We start from the raw sequence: 19,227 nt of genomic DNA, 5'->3' as shown, positions 1-19,227 counted from the left end.
TAAAGCCAATCTTATCAAATATAAAACAGAAAACAAAAATATTTTAATGCTACACGATACAGCCGCATTAATATGACTGCTGGTTGCTTGCCGTCTAGTAACTCTTGGTGTCACTTCTCCTTCAGTAACCAGTAGAGTGTAACTGAACCAGTTCCCACAGTGTTGAGCTTAGCATGCAATTGCCCATACAAACTTCCAAACCAAAAGAAATGTTGTTTATAAATGAAAGACAGCAGCTATTCAGAGTTCCTTAGTACCGTACTTTTACAATATATTAATTAGATTCACATTCTATCCTACAATATATTCTATAACTAATTGAAGATCCAATTTGTAGCAGATGCTATTTTAATTGACAGCTGCAAAAACAAACAAACATAAAATAAATTTACTTTTATTAAGCCTGCCAGTTATGCAAATCAGAATAATCATTTTGATAAAAAACCAAGGGTTAAATTTTTGGTTGTATTTTGCCAAGGGCGTGCGAGTGATGGAAGGGGCTTGCACTTGCACAGAACAAATGCCCCAAAACACTACACGGGGGGCTTTACTATCCACACAAGTAGGTGATCAAAAAGATAGTTTGCAAGGAATAATTTGAAGGTGGCGGGGGAGGGGCGCGCGCAGTGAAAGCAGGTGCAAAAAGTTTTAGTTGCGTAAGGCCACCTGGAGCACTCACCTGTAAAGTGTTAAATTGGCGGGCATACTCTGTATGGTTGCGTGATCTGTGTGAACACTTTTCCTGCACCTGTGAGGAAATGACGTTCAAAAGGAAGCCTTTGGTTTCCTTGTGAAACATTTTCAGATCATAATCGGAAGGACTTTGGATAACCTGTCATGCACATTTCAGCTCAGCATTTTTTACTCAAAGATAAAATCTGCACAGTTCGCCTCGTACAATGACCTGCTTTAATTCAAATTGCAGAGCATTTAAAAATAATATTAAAATGCATCAACACCGCAAGGGAAACATACCTTAAGTCAAGTTTGTTGCCATCGTCTTAAAAGCTTCCCGCTAACTGAGACACACAAAGTGAGTTTGTAATGATACATTCTCCAACAGGAAGTTCTTACCTCAACACTGAAATTCACTCCCTTCCGCTCTAAGTTAGCTCAAACCGCATAAAGACACACCCTTTTGTGGCTATTTAGATGTTACAACAGCCTGTTTCATCACTTCGCTATTTCCTTCTGTTCTTTTTGCTCTGGTTTCATCCTTGCTGCAATCACTCCGTCGCTTTCTTCAGCTCTGAAACCAATTCCGCAATCTGCTGAAAACAGTATCACAGCATGCTCCCCTTTACTCTGCCAACAGATAGGTTGGATCCTATTTTGGTCTTTTGGTTTGAAATCACTGTACCCATTGGCCTCAACACCCATTGAACTTCTCATAACTTGTCACTCATTGGACTGCCATCCCAAAACCTCTGGTCTCCAGGTCCAAGCAACACGCACAAAATGCTGGAGGAACTCAGCAAGCCAGACTGGCTCTATGGAAAAGAGTACAGTCGACGTTTCGAGCCGACACCCTTCAGCAGGACTAGAGAAAAAAAGATGGGGAGTGGGGTTAAAAGTTGGGCGGGAGGGGGGAGAGAAACACAAGGTGATAGGTGAAATCGAAAAGTGGGGAGAGGTCCAACTGGTCAGAGAAAGTTCCCTCTGTCCAGACTGCTTCAATCTGAAGCCTCAACTCCCATTGGTCTAAATTCTTACAAACTCCCCTCGTCCAGGAGGTTCTGACGGAAACGAAAATGGCATGGTAGTGTAGTAGTTAGTGGTTCCCAACCTGCTTTTTTTTTTGCCACGGAGACTTACCATTAACCGAAAGGTCCGTGGACCCCAAATTGGGAACCCCTAACTGTTAGCGTAACATTAATACTGCGTCAGGGATCCAGGTTCAATTCCTGCCTTTACCTGTGAAGAGATTGTACGTCCTCCCCGTGACCACGTGAGTTTCCCCCAGGTGCTCCAGTTTCCTCCCACGTCCCTGGCTGGTCACCTGGCTGTAACTAAGCTTATTGGTCCGGAAGGGCATGTTACAGTGTAGTATCGCTGAATAAATAAATAAATAAATAAAACTGATAAAGACTAGAATTGTGATGTAGCGGTGTATATTCCACCTTAGGCTAATGTCAAACAGGCTCGAGACGAACTGAGCGATATAATCAACAGGTATGAAACAGTACGTCCTGATACCGTCCCCATCATTTTAGGAGATTTTAACCAGGCCAGCCTGATAAAGTCACAAAATAAATATTATCCACAAATCACCTGTAGTACCAGAGTAACTAACACACCGGTCCGCTGCTACACTAAATTCAAGGGTGCCTACTGTGCTATATTCCACGCCCACTCTTCGGAAAGTCTGAACCCCTGGCTGTACTTCTCAAATCACAAACAAGAGAAAATCTGCAGATGCTGGAAATCCGAGCAACACACACAAAACGCCGAAGGAACTCGGCGGGCCGGGCAGCATCTATGGGAAAAAAAAGTACAGTCGACGTCTTGGGCCGAAACCCTTCCGCGTGACTGGAGAGAAAAAAAGCAAAGGGGTAGATTTAAAAGGTGGGTGGGGGTGTTGACACCATGTGATAGGTAAAAGCTGGAAGGGGAGGAATGAAGTAAAGAGCGGGGAAGTTGATTGGTGAAAGAGACAGAAGACCATGGAAGAAAGGAAAAGGGAAGAACTTCTGCTCCCTGAGTATAGGCAGAGACTGAAGACCGCAGCACTAGTAATGAGGACCAAGAAGGTATGAATCAGGAAGGCACAGGGGTGCTTACAGGACTGCTTTGAATCGGTGGAGGACTGGACTGTAATCAGGGATTCATCTTTGAATCTGGATGAGTTTGCCACGGTTGTCGCCGACTTCATTAAAACCTGTGCGGATGAGTGGGTGCCTACGAAAACTTGCTGCACATTCCCAAGCCAAAAACCGTGGATGAACCAAGAGGTTCGGAGTCTGCTGTGGGCTGGATCTGTGGCATTTAAGTCTGGCGACCCGGGTCTGTACAAGAAAACCAGGTAAGAATGCGGAGGGCTATTTCAAGAGCCAAGAAGCCAAGAAGTTGGGGGGGGAGGGGGGGGGTCAGTAGATGCATGATGACTCTGGCAGAGTTTGCAGGACATCACTTCCTACAAAGCGAAACGCAACGTCAGGAATGGCAGCGATACTTCACTACCAGACGAGCTTAAAACCTTCTATGCTCGCTTTGAAAAGGAGAATAAAACCACAACTGTGAGGATCACCGCAGCATCCGATGACCCGTGATCTCAGTCTCGGAGGCCGTCGTCAGGCTGTCTTTCAAGAGGGTTTACCCTCCCAAGGCATTAGACCTGATGGAGTACCTGGCAAGGATCAGAAAACCTGCGCCAACCTGCTGGCGGGAGTGCTCAAAGACTTTTCAATCTCTCTTTGCTGCAGTCAGAAGTTCCCATCTGTTTCAAAAGGGCAACAATTATACCAGTGCTCAGGAAGAGCGGTGGGAACTGTTTCAACGACTATAGTCCTGTACCACTCACATCTACGGTGATGAAAAGCTATGTGAGATCGGTTATGACTGGAATCCACACCTGTCTCAGGAAGGACCCGGAGCCACTGCAATTTGCCTATCATCACAATAAATCTATAACAGACGCGATTTCAATGGCAGTTTACTTGGCCTTGGATCATGTGGAAAATGCAAATTCCTATGTCAGGATGCTGTTTATTGACCATAGTTCAGCACTTAACGCCATCATTCATACTGTCCTGATCGAAAAACTACAGAACCTGGGCCTCTGGATCCTCGGATAGAAAACTTACAGAACAATACAGGCTCTTCGGCCCACAAGGTTGTGTCGAACATGTCCCTACCTTAGAAATTACTAGGGTTACCTTAGACCTCTATTTTTCCAAGCTCCATGTACCTATCAAAAAGTCTCTTAAAAGACCCTATGGTATCTGCCTTCACCACCATTGCCGGCAGCCCATTCCACACATTCACCACTCTCTGAGTAAAAAACTTACCCCTGACAAATCCTCTGTTCCTACTCCCCAGCACCTTAAAACTGTGTCCTCTTGTGGCAGCCATTTCAGCCCTGGGAAAAAGCCTCTGACTATCCACACGATCAATACCTCACATCATCTTATACACCTCTGTCAGGTCACTTCTCATCCTCCATCACTCCAAGGAGAAAAGGCCGAGTTCACTCAACCTGTTCTCATAAGGCATGCTCCCCAATCCAGGCAACATCCTTGTAAATCTCCTTTGCACCCTTTCTATGGTTTCCACATCCTTCTTGCAGTGAGGTGACCAGAACTGAGCACAATACTCCAAATGGGGTCTGACCAGATCCCTATGTAGCTGCAACATTACTTCTCAGCTCCTAAATTCAATTCCACGATTGATGAAGGCCAATACGCCGTATGCCTTCTTAACCACAGAGTCAACCTGCGCAGCTGCTTTGAGCATCCTATGGACTCGGAACCAAGATCCCTCTGATCCTCCACACTGCCAAGAGTCTTACCATTAGTACTATATTCTGTCATCATATTCGACCTACCAAAATGAACCACCTCACACTTAACTGGGTTGAACTCCATCTACCACTTCTCAGCCCAGTTTTGCACCCTATCAATATCCCACTGTAATCTCTGACAACCCTCCACACTATCCACAACACCCCAAACCTTTGTGTCATCAGCAAACTTACTAACCCATCCCTCAACATCCTCATCCAGGTCATTTATAAAAATCACAAAGAGTAAGGGTCCCAGAACAGATCCCTGAGGCACACCACTGGTCACCTACCTCCATGCAGAATATGACCCGTTTACAACCACTCTTTACCTACTGTGGGAAGCCATTTCTGGATCCACAAAACAATGTCCCCTTGGAACCCATGCCTCCTTACTTTCTCAATAAGCCTTGCATAGGATACCTTATCAAATGCCTTTCTGAAATCCACAAACACTACATCTACTACTCTTCCTTCATCAATGTGTTTAGTCACATCCTCAAAAAGTTCAATCAGGCTCGTAAGGCACGATCTGCCCTTGACAAAGCCATGCTGACTATCCCTAATCATATTATGTCTCTCCAAATGTTCATAAATCCTGCCTCTCAGGATTTTCTCCATCAACTTACCAACCACTGAAGTAAGACTCATAATTTCCTGGGCTATCTCTACTCCCTTTCTTGACTAAGGGAACAACATCAGCAACCCTCCAATCCTCTGGAACCTCTCCCGTTCCCATTGATGATGCAAATATCATCATCAGAGTCTCAGCAATCCCCTCCCTCACCTCCCACAGTAGCCTGGGGTACATCTCATCCGGTCCCGGCAATTTATCCAACTTGATGCTTTCCAGAAGCTCCAGTACATCCTCTTTCTTAATATCTACATGCTCAAGCTTTTCAGTCCGCTGCAAGTCATCACTACAATCACCAAGATCCTTTTCCATAGTGAATACCGAAGTAAAGTATTCATTAAATACCTCTGCTATTTCCTCCGGTGCAATACACACTTTCCCACTGTCACACTTGAAAGGTACTATTCCTTCACGTCTTATCCTCTTGCTCTTCACATACTTGTAGAATGCCTTGGGGTGTTCCTTGATCTTGCCCGACAAGGCCTTCTCATGGCCCCTTCTGGCTCTCCGAATTTCCTTCCTAAACTCCTTCTTGTTAGTCTTTTGATCTTCTAGATCTCTAACATTACCTAGCTCTCTGAACTTTTCATCAGCTTTTCTTTTCTTCTTGGCTAGATTTACTACAGTCTTCGTACACCACGATTCCTGTACCCTACCATAACTTCCCTGACTCATTGGAACGTACCTATGCAGAAGTCCACACAAATATCCTCTGAACATTTGCCACATTTCTCCGTACCTTTTCCTAAGAGCATCCGTTCCCAATTTAAGCTTTCAAGTTCCTGCCTGATAGCCTCATAATTCCCCTTACTCCAATTAAACGCTTTTCTAACTTGTCTGTTCCTATCTCTCTCCAATGCTATTGTAAAGGCAATAGAATTATGATCACTATGTCCAAAATGCTCTCCCACTGAGAGATCTGATACTGTGGTAAACCATATATATATGTCGTAACTGGGTTAGCTGTCTGGACATGCCCCTCTGCTGACTGCTCCTGTGGCTCCTCCCACAGATCTCTGAATAAAGGCGATTGTGCCATTGCTCCTCCTCTCTGTCCAGGGGCAGATACTCAGCATAGTGGAGGTCACATTTTACTGCTAATAAAAGCCTTTCAGTATTTAGCCTACTTCCAGTCTTTTGGAGTTATTGATGGTGCATCAATTTTATTAGCAGTAATTTTAAAGCATGGAACACATTCTGAGACTGGTCAAGTTAGACCTTGACCCGCAAACACCTGAAGCCAGAAACGCTTTCGAACTCTGGCTGTCCTGCTTCGAATCATACCTGGAGGAGATGGAAGTGACCAAGTCCACAGCGAAGTGCAGAGCTCTCTTCTCCAGGGTCAGTCCACGGGTCTACTCGATGATCAGAGACCAGCCGAGCTACGATGGCACGATGAGCGCACTCAAAAGACAATACCTGCGGCCGGTAAACACCGTCTACGCGCGGCATCGCTTAGCGACACGGCAGCAACAGCCCGGGGAGCTGAGCGCTGAGTTTGTCTGCGCCCTACAGACACTCGTGAGGACCTGCAGCTGCCGAGAACTGACGACACAACAGCATGCGGAGCTCCTGGTGAGAGACACCTTCATCACGGAGACCAGGTCAGTGTATGTGTGCCAGCGGCTGCTGGAACAAGCTGATCTTACCTTACGTTCAGTGATTGAGCTGGCAGACACGCTGGAGGCCGCTCTCCACAACTCTGATGCTCTCCAGGTACATGATCTCCCAACGGCCTCGTGGACGCCACGGACCCCGCAACCCACCGGCGAATCGACCACAGCTGTTGCCAGTCGCGAGTCCGCGAAGTGCTGCTTCTGCAGACTCGAGAAGCACTCCCGGAAACGCTGCCTGGCCTGAGAAGCTACCTGCTCCAGCTGCGGAAAGAAGGGCCACTTTACCAAGGCCTGTAAGTCCAAACCACAAGCGGGATCAAGCAGCGCTGCATGCAAGGCATGGGGGTCGCCATCCTGCCTACTGCCATCTTGCCTGCACGCCGCCACCACGTGGAAGACATGGGGGTTGCCATCTTGTCTGTCGCCATCTTGCCTGCACGCCGCCACCACATGCAAGACATGGGGGCGGCCATCTTGGTCGGCATCACCTCCCACCGCCGACAACCCTCGGGTGCTCACGGGGCACCCCACCGCGCCGGACCAAGACAGCGACTCAACTCTAGCCTCCGTGACCCTTGATCAAAGCGCTCCCCACCAGCTCGCAAGGTCAATGATGGATATCCTGGTGGAGGGGCGCAGGACAAGCTGCCTGTTTGACACGGGCAGCACGGAGAGTTTTATCCGCCCGGACACGGTGCAGCATTGCGGACTCACGATACGGCCAGTAAGTCGGAGGGTCACCATGGCCTCCAGGTCGCATACAACAGACATCCCGGGGGGGGGGGGGTGTAGTGTAGCGACGCTAATGATGCAGGGCACAGAATATAGAGACTTTACGTTACTGGTCCTGCCTCAACTGTGTGCCCCTGTGCTATTGGGGCTCGACTTCCAGAGCCACCTGAAAAGCGTGACAATGGAGTATGACAGGCGCCTCCCACCAATCACTATTGTAAATCCTCAGTTTTGTAGGAATACGTCACATACCCCGCTACTGAGCACACACACACACAGCGACCCGCACATCCCACCCAACACCATGCCAACAGCCGCACTACCGACACCACTTGCGGCCTCTCCACCCTCAGGATCCCTTCCCCACCGCTGTTCGCCAACCTGACCCCTGACTGTAAACCTGTGGCAACTAAAAGCAGGAGGTACCGCGCGGGGGACAGAGCCTTCATTAAATCGGAGGTGCAGCGGCTGCTTAGGGAGGGGATCACTGAGGCAAGCACAAGTCCTTGGAGGGTGCACGTGGTTGTTGTTCGGAACGGGGAGAAAAACAGGATGGTCATGGACTATAGCCAGACCATCATTCGGTGTCACGAATGGTATATCTGTCTTCCAGAGGGAAATGGACCGGATGGTGGATCAGTGCCAACTGAAGGCCACGTTCCCATACCTGGATAACATCATCATCTGCAGTCACGACCGGCAGGATCATGACAACAACCTCCAAAGATTTTTCCAAGCAGCCAAAGCTTTCAATCTCACCTATAACGAGGACAAGTGTGTGTTCGGAACCATCCGACTTGCTATCCTTGGGTGTGTCATGGAGAACGGAGTCATTGGCCCTGACCGTATGTGCCCCCTGTTGGAACTCCCTCTTCCCAACACCCTCAGAGCCCTCAAAAGGTGCCTGGGCTTCTTTTCATATTATGCCCAATGGATCTCTAACTACGCAGACAAGGCCCGCCCCCTGGTCAAGTCCACCACATTCCCCCTCTCAGCCGAGGCCTGCTTGGCCTTCAGCTGCATTAAAGGGGACATTGCCAAAGCAGCAATGCATGCGGTGGATGAGGTCATTCCCTTCCAAGTAGAGAGTGACGCCTCCGACTTTGCACTGGCTGCTACCCTCAACCAGGCAGGAAGACCAGTGGCGTTCTTCTCCCGTACCCTTCAAGACCCTGAAATTCGGTACTCCGCAGTGGAGAAAGAGGCCCAGGCCATAGTGGAAGCTATTAGGCACTGGAGGCACTATCTCGCCGGCAAAAAGTTCACCTGCTGACTGACCAGCACTCAGTTGCATTCATGTTTAGTAACCAACAGCGGGGCAAAATCAAAAATGATAAAATTCTGAGGTGAAGAATCGAACTCTCCACCTTCAACTATGACATCATGTACAGGCCTGGGAAGCTCAATGAGCCCTCCGATGCCCTAACCCGGGGAACGTGCGCTAGCACACAGATCAACCAGCTATATGCGGTTCCCCTTCGCCATCCCCTGGCCCGACACCACTAGCACGTCAGTTATAAAAGCCCTGCGCAAGCTCTTCACTCTGTTCGGATACCCATGCTATATCCACGGTGACAGATGGTCCTCGTTTATGAGTGATGAGCTGTGCCAATACCTGCTGGCTAGAGGAATTGCAACTAGTAGGACCACGAGCTATAATCCCCGGGGGAATGGACAGGTGGAGAAGGACAATGGCACGGTGTGGAAGGCCACACTCTTAGCCCTCAGGTCAAATGGACTGCCAGTCTCCCACTGGCAGGAGGTCCTTCCCGAGGCACTCCACTCCATCCGCTCCCTGTTATGCACGGCCACCAATGCCACCCCTCATGAGCGACTCTTTTCTTTCCCCAGAAAGTTGACTACTGGGACCACCCTACCAACTTGGCTGACGTCCCCGGGGCCAGTGCTGCTCTGGAAACATGCGAGGAGCAATAAATACTCCCCGATGGTCGAGAGGGTTCACTTACTTCATGCGAACCCCCAGTATGCCTATGTGGTTTTACCTGATGGGCGGGAGGACACGGTCTCCATCCGCGACCTGGCGCCCGCAGGAGCACCGGGCCCTACCCTGAACACTCCGTGGTGACTATTAACCCCGTATCCACCGATATATACACCCACGAGACACCGCTCACTCCAAGCCCTACACAGACACCACACGACAGTCCCATACCGGGCACGACGCACACACATGAGTGATTACCGATGCCTAACGTGCTGACACCCCAAGTCAGGCCAGAGCCAGCACAACCGCCATCGCCGGTGCTATGTAGATCACAGTGATGGACTCGACCACCAGATAGACCTGACCTGTAAATATACTTGTTTTAAGTATTGTCAGTCACTTCACACCGCGGGACTCTTCTAAAAACAGGAGGGGTGAATGTGGTAAACCATATATATATACTGTAACTGGGTTAGCTGTCTGGACACGCCCCTCTGCTGACTGCCTCTGTGGCTCCTCCCACAAATCCCTGAATAAAGGCAATTGCGCCATTGCTCCTCCTCTCAGTCCAGGGGCAGATACTCAGCATGATGGAGGTCACATTTTACTGCTAATAAAAGCCTTTCAGTATTTAGTCTACTTCCAGTCTTTTGGAGTTATTGATGGTGCATCACCAGGTTCATTTCCCAATACCAAATCAAGTACAGTCTCTCCTCTTGTAGGCTTTTCTACATATTGTGTCAAGAAACCTTCCTGATCACACCTAACAAACTGTACCCCATCTAAATCCCTTGCTCTAGGCAGATGCCAATCGACATTTGGGAAACTAAAATCTCCCACCACGACATCTTTGTTATTATTACACCTTTCCAGGATCTGTATCCCTATCTGCTCCTCGATATCCCTGTTACTATTGGCGGACTATAAAAAACACCCAGTAGTTATTGATTCCTTCCTGTTCCTAATCTCCACCCACAGAGACTCCGTAGACAATCCCACCATGACGTCCACCTTTTCTGCAGCCGTGACACTATCTCTGATCAACAGTGCCACGCCCCCACGTCTTTTGCCTCCCTCCTGTCCTTTCTGAAACATCTAAAACCTGGCACTTGAAGTAACCATTCCTGTCCCTGAGCCATCCAAGTCTCTGTAATGGCCACCGCATCATAGCTCCAAGTACTGATCCACACTCTAAGCTCATCCGCTTTGTTCACAATACTCATTGCATTAAAATAGACACATCTCAAACCGTAGGTCTGAGCATGTCCCTTCTTTATCACCTTTCTATCCTCCCTCACACACTGTCTCCAAGCTTTCTCTATTTATGAGCCAACTGCCCCTTCCTCTGTCTCTTCAGTTCGGTTCTCACCCTCCAACAATTCTAGTTTAAACTCTCCCCAGTAGCCTTAGCAAACCTCCCCGCCAGGATATTGGTCCCCCTGGGATTCAAGTGCAACCTGTCCTTTTTGTACAGCTCACACCTGCCCCAAAAGAGATCCCAATGATCCAGAAATCTGAATCCCTGCCCCCTGCTCCAAACTCTCAGCCATGCATTTATCCTGCACCTCATTCTATTCCTGTACTCACTGTCACGTAGCACAGGCAGTAATCCCGACATTACTACCTTTACGGTCCTGCTTCTCAACTTCCTTCCTAACTCCCTGTAGTCTTTTTTCAGGACCTCTTCCCTTTTCTTACCTACATCATTGGTACCTATATGTACCATGACCTCTGGCTGTTCTCCCTCCCACTGCAGTATATCTTTAACGCGATCTGAAACATCCCGGACCCTGGCACCTGGGAGGCAAACTACCAACTGAGTTTCTTTCCTGTGTCCACAGAATCACCTGTCTGCCCCCCTAACTATGGGTTCCCTTATCACTGCTGCCATCTTCTTCCTTTCCCGACCCTTCTGAGCCACAGAGTCAGACTCTGTGCCAGAGGCACAGCCACTGTCGCTTCTCTCAGGTAGGCTGTCTCCCCCAGCAGTACTCAAACAAGAGTACTTATTGATCAGGGGGACAGCCACAGGGGTACTCTCTAGTACCTGACTCTTCCCCTTCGCACTCCTGACTGTTACCCACTTGTCTGTCTCCTGTGGCCCATCGAGCTGCAACTCCAGTTCCCTAACGCTGTCCCTTAGGAGCTGCAGCTCGACACACCAGGTTCAGATATGGCCGTCTGGGAGGCTGGGAGACTTCCTAACCAGAAGACCTCAATCTGTGCGGGTTGGAAATAACATCTCCACCTCGCTGACATTCAACACCAGCACACCACAGGGATGTGTGCTTGGTCTTCTGCTCTACTCTCCCTACATCCATGACTATGTGGCGAGGCAAAGCTCAAACAGCATCTATAAATTTGTTGATAATACAACCACTGTTGGCAGAATCTCAGATGCTGATGAGAGGTGTACAGGAGCGAGATATATCAGCCAGTTGAGTGGTGGTGCAGCAACAACCTTGCACTCAATGTCAGTAAGACCAAACTTCAGGACTTCAGGAAGGGGTAAGACAGGGAAACACAAACTAATCTTCTTTGCAGAATCAAAAGCGGAGAGAGTGAGCAACTTCAAGTTCCTGGGTGTCAATATCTCTGCAGACCTAACCTAGATGCAACATATTGATGCAGCTGTACAGAAGGCAAGAAGCAGTTATGTTTCTTTAGGAGTTTGAGGAGATTAAGTTTGTCAACTAAATCACTTGAAAACTTCTACAAATATACTGTGGAGAGCATTCTGACTGGCTGCATCACCATCTGGTATGGAGTGGTGGTGCTACTGCACAAGATTGAAATAAGTTGCAGAAACTTGTAAAATTAATCAGCTCTATCCTCGGTAGTATCCAAGGCACCTTGAACGAGCGGTGCCTTAGGAAGGTGACGTCAATCATTAAGGGGCCGCCAACCAAGACATGCCCTCTTCACAGTTTTACCATCAGGAATGAGGAAAAGAAGCCGGAAGGTACACGATTCAGGGACAGTTTCTTCTCCTCTGCCAACCGATTTCTGAATGGATATTGAACCCATGAACACCATCTCACTAGTTTATTTTTATTTCCGTTATTTTGCACTACTTATTTTATCTATATTTTATATACACACACATACACACTAAAGGTAACTCTATATTTATTTATCATGTATTTCACTGTAATGCTGCCATTAAGTAACAAATTTCATGACATATGCCGGTGATATTAAATCTGAAATCTGAGGTTGGTAGGATTGGTAGAAAGTCATAGACTCCGAGCGAAATCAGGTTGGAAACAAGCCCTTCAGCTCGCTCATCTATACTAACTGTGTTGCCCAGAAAATTAGTCCGATCTTCCCACATTTGAGTCATATGTGACAAGAAAGCCAGGTGAGGATGTTCGGGACCCAAGTGCTGGAGTATATGGGACTAGAATCGAGACTTGATACGAGACTGAAACAAGGACAGGGTTCTAAACTAGACACTAGACAACAATCCAAAGTAGAACTGACGACTGAGCACAGAGCCTCAGTTCAGGTGCGCTTTAAATATTAAAATACTGACACCAAATCATGGTTGCCAGTTAGCGGAGTGGGGCTAAATCTTTAAAGGGGTTGTGCCAGCTATCCAGATTCTGGAAAGTCGGAACGTCCAAACACAGGAAGCTGACACGGTCGGGTGCGTATCGTAACATCATAGTCCTCTAAACCTCTCCTATCTCTGTACTTCTCTCGATGGCTTGTAAACATTGCCATTGTGGGCGCTTCAACCACGATTTCTGGCGGTTCATTCCATGGTAACATAGTGGTTATCACAACGCTTTACAGTACCAGTGAACCGGGTCCGATTCCCGCCTTTGCCTGTAAAGAGTTTGTACCTTCTCCGGGTTTCCTCTGAGTGCTTCAATTTCCTCCAGAGACCAAAGGCCTACTAGTTGGTAGGTTAGTTGGTCATTGTAAATTGTCCTGTGTTTATTCTAGGGTTAAATTTGAAGAGCCAGAAAGGCCTACTCCAGGCTGTACCCTCAATAAAAAAACAAATATTCACCACCCTGTGCATGCAGAAGCTGCCCCTGATATCCTTTTCAAATCTCTCCCTTCTGCCATCTTGTTTTTAGCATCTCTTCCCTGGATAAAAGCTTTCACCCTGTCTTTGTCCCTCATTTATTGATTGATTTTATTTATTGAGATACAGCAGAAAATAGGCCCTACCGGCCTTTTGAACATCCCCGATATAATCCTAGCCTAATCATGAGACTTTTTTTTTGCAATGACCAATTAACCTACCAACTGGTATGACTTTGGACTTTGGGAGGAAACTGGAGCACCCAGAGGAAACACACACAGTCACGAGGAGAACATACAAACTCCTTACGGACAGCAGTGGGAATTGAACTCAGGTCATCTGTGCTGCAACACATTGTGCTACCATGCCCCTCTTGATCTTATATACCTCTGTCAAGTAACCATTCAATCTCCTACATTCCACAGAATAACATCTTAGCCTACTCAATCTCCCCTTGTAAGCCATGCCCCCGAGACCAGACAGCAAGCTAATAAATCTATTCTGCACACATTCATCCCAAATGCCTCCTGCAGGTATGTGGGGAATTGGCATGATCGATGTAAACAAAATGGTTTCCTTCCATGCTGTAGTAATTAACAGTGGAACATGAATATTAGGAGTTTCACCATATCATCATCTATATGGCAGGCTACCATGCCATATAGTTGTTGCTTTAAATGATATCTCACTTTCAATAGTATTTTGAGCATTGTTGCAATTCTTGTCACTTCAAGGAGGTGGAAAATTTAAAGAGGATGCAGAGGACACTTACCAGGATGCTGGTTTGATAGAGGTTATGAGCTATATGTAGACATGTGACAAACTTATGTAACACCCTGGGAAAGGTTCCACTGATAATGTAATGGTCTTTCTGTAGAAGCAGTGATTGGGTTATGGTTAGAGATAACGGGTGCTTTGGAATATGAGCCGTCCAATGATTGGGGAGGGGGGTGTTTTTGTGCCGTGTGCCTGACACCAGGGTGATCTGGGTCTTTTGTTTGGTGGGAGATGAAGAGAGAAGAGGCCGTGTGGAGCCATGACCTGACGAAGGCCAATGGGTCCGAAGGAGGATCGGCGAAGAGGAAACCATGAGCTCCAACATTAGACTGTTTCATTAAAATGGGCCTTTTCTTTTTTTTGCTTTTTTTCCACCTACCCTGTAGTCAAATTAAGAATTATAAAGTGTGCAGTGCTCTGTCTGTTATTCCGTGGTACTGATCTGTAACGGTAACAAATCACGCAGCATCCACACAAACAGGGGTGTTTGGGGTGGACTCGCATGTCAATCTCACCCGTTTGGCAGGGCCAGAGATTGTCTTCCCTTGCCAAAAGAACCTGAGGGTCACCCTTCGCTTCCTCTGGGGTGCTGGAGGCTGAAGGGAGATCTGATGGAAATTTATTAAGTTATGACAGGCATGGAAAGGGTAGACATTTAGAAACTACTTTTTCCCCGGGTAGAGATTTTGAATACAATAGGACATGCATTTAATGTGAGGAGGTAAATGACTTTACACAGAGCGTGCCTGGAAATAGCTGCCAGGAGTAGTGGGTTGAAGCAGATACATTGGTGGCATCTACACTCAGTGGACACATTATTAGGTATACCTGTACACCTGCAAATATCTAATCAGCCAATCAGTTACTCAATGCATCAGAATGAGGACAAAATGTTGTCTAAGTGACTTTGACCATGGAATGATTGTTGGTGCCAGACGGGGTGGTTTGAGTATCTCAGACAATATTGATCTCCTGGGATTTGCATGCACAACAGTCTTTGAAGTGTAAAACACCCAGTGAGTGGCAGTTCTGTGGGTGAAAATGCCTTGTTAATGAGAGAGGTCAGGGGAGAAGGGCCAGACTGGTTCAAGCTGACAGGAAGACAACAGTAACTCAAATAACCATGCGTTACAACAGTGGTGTGCAGAACAGCATCTCTGAATGCACAGCACGACGAACCTTGAGGTGGATGGGAATACTACAAACATACAGGAGGTGCGTAATGAAGTGGCCATTGAGCATAAGAGCTGTTAGAAAGGCACATGAGCATGCAGGGAATGAAAGGACACGTAACTTGCACAGGCAAAAGAGATTCACGGTAGTCTTATTTGCAATCATGTTCGGTGCAGCCATTGTCGGATAAAGAGTCTGTACCTATGCTGTACTAATGGGATTAAGCACGTGCATTGAGCTACCTTCAGATTTGTTGGATATGAAAAAGGTAGTCGCCCTTGTTAAAAGTTCATGGTGTTAATTTATTAGGGTGACATGGCAGTGTAATGGTTAGTGCAATCACTTGACAGCACCCGTGATCACCTACAGGGGTTTGGTATGCATCCCCCTCTAAGTGGAATTTGTACATTCTCCCCTTTATTCTCCTCCAGGTGCTCCAGTTTCCAGACACACACATTCCAAAGGTTAAGTTTAGGCTTGGCAAGCTGTGGATAGGCTGTGCTGGCAACAAAAATATGGTAACAGTTGTGCAACCCACGCTAATTTGATTTGGTGCAAACAACACATTTTCGCTCAACGTTTTGATGTACATATGACAAATCAAGCTAATATTTTCTTCAGCAGATCTTTCTCTGTCTGTGTTATTGAAAGCTTAAAGCAAGCCCTGTTCATTCCAATGCTCCCTCAAAGTACAATAAGCCATTATGATAGTTTTCAATTCTGATTCAGATTAGCACTCCTAGTTCCATTGATTTTAGAATAGACAAAACCGGAGTTAAAAGCCAGTTCAAAGTAAATTTTACTACCCAAAGTACACGTATGTCACCATATACAACCCTGCGATTCAATTTTTTTGTGGGCATGCTCAGCAAATTTATAAAAGAGGATCAATCGATGAAACTGGGGATTTCAACAAGAGTCCAGAAGACAACAAATCGTGCAAATGCAAAAATAATAAACAATAATATAAATAAGCAAGCATAAACATTGAAAACATGAGCTGAAGAGTCCTTGAAAGTGAGTCCATCATTTGTGCGCTAATAAAAACAAAAAGCAGACCTGCCCAGTGTGACACTCAAGGGAACAGACTTTGCATGTGTCCCAGCAAGTCAGCTCGGAGGAATAGAGAGAAGAAAGAAATGCAGGAAGCAGTAATCTTATCATAACAACAATCTCCCTTAAAGGTCACACCAAACCGTTCTAACAGAAAACTTAAAGCAAGGCAAGCAGAGCTAATCTGCAAGGATATGGGATATCCTTGGCTTTAAATACAGACACACAAGTGGCTTGAATCATTTTGCCATTTACAAGAAAAATTCAACTTTGCAGGCAGCTTGGATGTAGATGGTCATACACGCTCAGAGGCCGCTTTATTAGGTACACATGCGTACCTGCTCGTATATGCAAATATCTAATCAGCCAATCATGTGGCAGCAAGTCAATACCTAAAACGGGGGATTTCAATGTGCAAGGAGGCTGGTAAAATCATGTTGGTATCTTATTGCAAGAGAGGAAATTTGTTGAATGCCTACGAGATGGCTTTTTAGAGCAGCTTGTGTTCGAGCCTGCTCGGGGAAAGGTTATCATAGATTAGTTGTTGTGTAAAAACCCAGATTTTATTAATCAGCTTAATGTCAGATTTTATTAGTTAACTTAAGAGGCAGTGATCATAATATGATTGAAATCATACTGCTGTCTGAGAGGAAGAAGCATAAGTCACATGTATCTGTATCACAGCGGAATAAAGGGAGTTACAAAGGCATGAGAGAGGAGCAAGCCCAGGTGGATCGGAGGTGGATACTGGCAAGGATGGTGGCTGAAGTTTCTGGGAATAGTTCACAAGGCGCAGGATAGTTATGTCCCACAAAAGAAGTTCTCGTGGCAGGGCTAGGCAACCATGGCTGACTAGAGAAGTTAAGGACTGTGTTAAAAGCCAAGGAAAGAGCACATAAGGTAACAAAAGTGAGTGGGAACTTGGACAATTGGGAAGCTTTTAAAACCCAACAAAAGGCAACTAAAAAAAACTATAAGAAGAGAAAAGATGAAATATGAGGGCAAACTAGCTGATAATATAAAGCCGGATACTAAAAGTTTTTTTCAGTTATATAAAGAATAAAAGGGAATTGAGAAAATGATGCTGGTGAGATAATAATCGGGGACAAAGAAATGGCAGATGAACTTAATAAGGACTTTGCTTCAGTCTTTACTGTGGAAGACACTGCTGTAATCCAGAGGTCGGTAAGTGTCAGCGAGCAGTAGTGAGTGCCGTTACTGCTACAAAGGAAAAAGTGCTAGGCAAACTCGAAGGTCTTAATGTGGATAAGTCACCTGGACCAGATGGACTACATCCCAGAGTCCCGAAAGAGTTTGGTCCTAGCAAGTGTCACTTTCTCTTTAAGAAGGGAGGGAGGCAAAAGAAAGGAAATTATAGGCCAGTTAGCCTAACCTCAGTGGTTGGGAAAGTGTTGGAATCTATTATTAATGATGAAGTCTCTGGATATTTGTAGAATAATGATAAAATAAGTCAAAGGCAGCATGGTATCTGTCAAGTGAAATCTTGTCTGATAAATCTGTTGGAATTCTTCGAGGAAGTAACAAGCCAGGTGGACAAAGGAGAGGCAGCAGATGTCATTTACTTGGACTTTCAGAAGGCATTTGATAAGGTGCCATACATGAGATGCTTAACAAGATAAAATCCTATGGTGTTGCAGGAAAGATACTGGCATGGTTAGAAGAATGGCTGATAGGCAGGAGGCTGTGAGCGGGAATAAAGGGGGCCTTTTCTGGTTGGTTGCTGGTTGCTGGTGACTAGTGGTGTTTCTCAGGGGTCAGTATTGGGAACGTTACTTTTCACATTGTTTGTCAATGATTTGGATAATGGAACTGATGGCTTTGTGGGAAAGTTTGTGGAAAATATGAAGATAAGTGGAGGGGTAGGTACTGCTGAGGAGGCAATGCGATTGCAGCAGGACAAATTGGAAGAATGGGCAAAAAAGTGGCAGATGGAATACAGTGTTGGGAAATGTATGATCGTGCATTTTTGTAAAAGGAACAATAGTGCAGACTATTATCTGAATGGGGAGAAGGTTCAAACATCAGAGGTGCAGAGCGACTTAGAAGTTCTCATGCAAGAGACCTCTAGAAGGTTAATTTTCAAGTTGAGTCTGTGGTAAAGAAGGCAAATGCAATGTTGGCATTTATTTCAAGGGGAATAGAAGCAAGGAGATAATGCTGAGGCTTTATAAGACACTAGTCAGGCTGCACTTGGACCCCTTATCTCAGAAAGGATGTATTGTCATTAGAGAGAGACCAGAAGAGTTTCACATGGATGATTCTGGGAACGAAGGGGTTAATATATGAGTGGCATTTGACAGCTTTGGGTCTTTACTCACTGGAATTTAGAAGAATGTGGGGGAATCTCATCAAAATATACCAAGTGTTGAAAGGACTAGATAAGGTGGATGTGGAGAGGATGTTCCTTCTGTTGGAGGTAACCACAACTAGAGGGCCCAGTCTAAAAATTGAGGGGCAACCTTTTCGAACAGAAGCAAGGAGGAATTTTTTTAACCTAAGAGTGGTATATCTGTGCGGAATGCTCTGCCACAGACTGCAGTGGTGGCTAAGTCCTTGGGTATATTTAAAGGGGAAGTTAATAGATTCATGATTGGTCGGGGCATCAAGTAATATGGTGAGAGGGCAGGTGTATGGGGTTGGATCAGACCTGGGATCAGCCATGATGAAATGGTGAGCAGGACTCGATGGGCCAAATGGCCTAATTCTGCTCCTAAGGCTTATGGTCTTAAAACCATGAAGGCA

General features: G+C 46.3%; 1 protein-coding gene across 3 annotated transcripts in view; it reads right to left on the bottom strand.

Moving 5' to 3' along the window:
• Positions 1-1,055, bottom strand: part of LOC140200028 (P2Y purinoceptor 8-like) — a 51,619-nt gene extending 50,564 nt beyond the window's left edge. For 2 of the 3 annotated variants that reach the window (XM_072262671.1, XM_072262663.1), the window contains exon 1: positions 976-1,055. The gene's annotated coding sequence lies outside the window, so the exon portion shown is untranslated. Of the gene's footprint in view, positions 1-679; positions 736-975 lie in introns of those variants that run through there. The other variant, XM_072262666.1, reaches the window with a different exon arrangement.
• Positions 1,056-19,227: the final 18,172 nt, after the last annotated feature.

This window comes from Mobula birostris, chromosome 7, assembly GCF_030028105.1.
Source record: "Mobula birostris isolate sMobBir1 chromosome 7, sMobBir1.hap1, whole genome shotgun sequence".
Lineage (NCBI taxonomy): Eukaryota > Metazoa > Chordata > Chondrichthyes > Myliobatiformes > Myliobatidae > Mobula > Mobula birostris.
The sequence above is the reverse complement of the archived record's forward strand: the minus strand, read 5'-3'. Positions and strand labels throughout refer to the sequence as shown.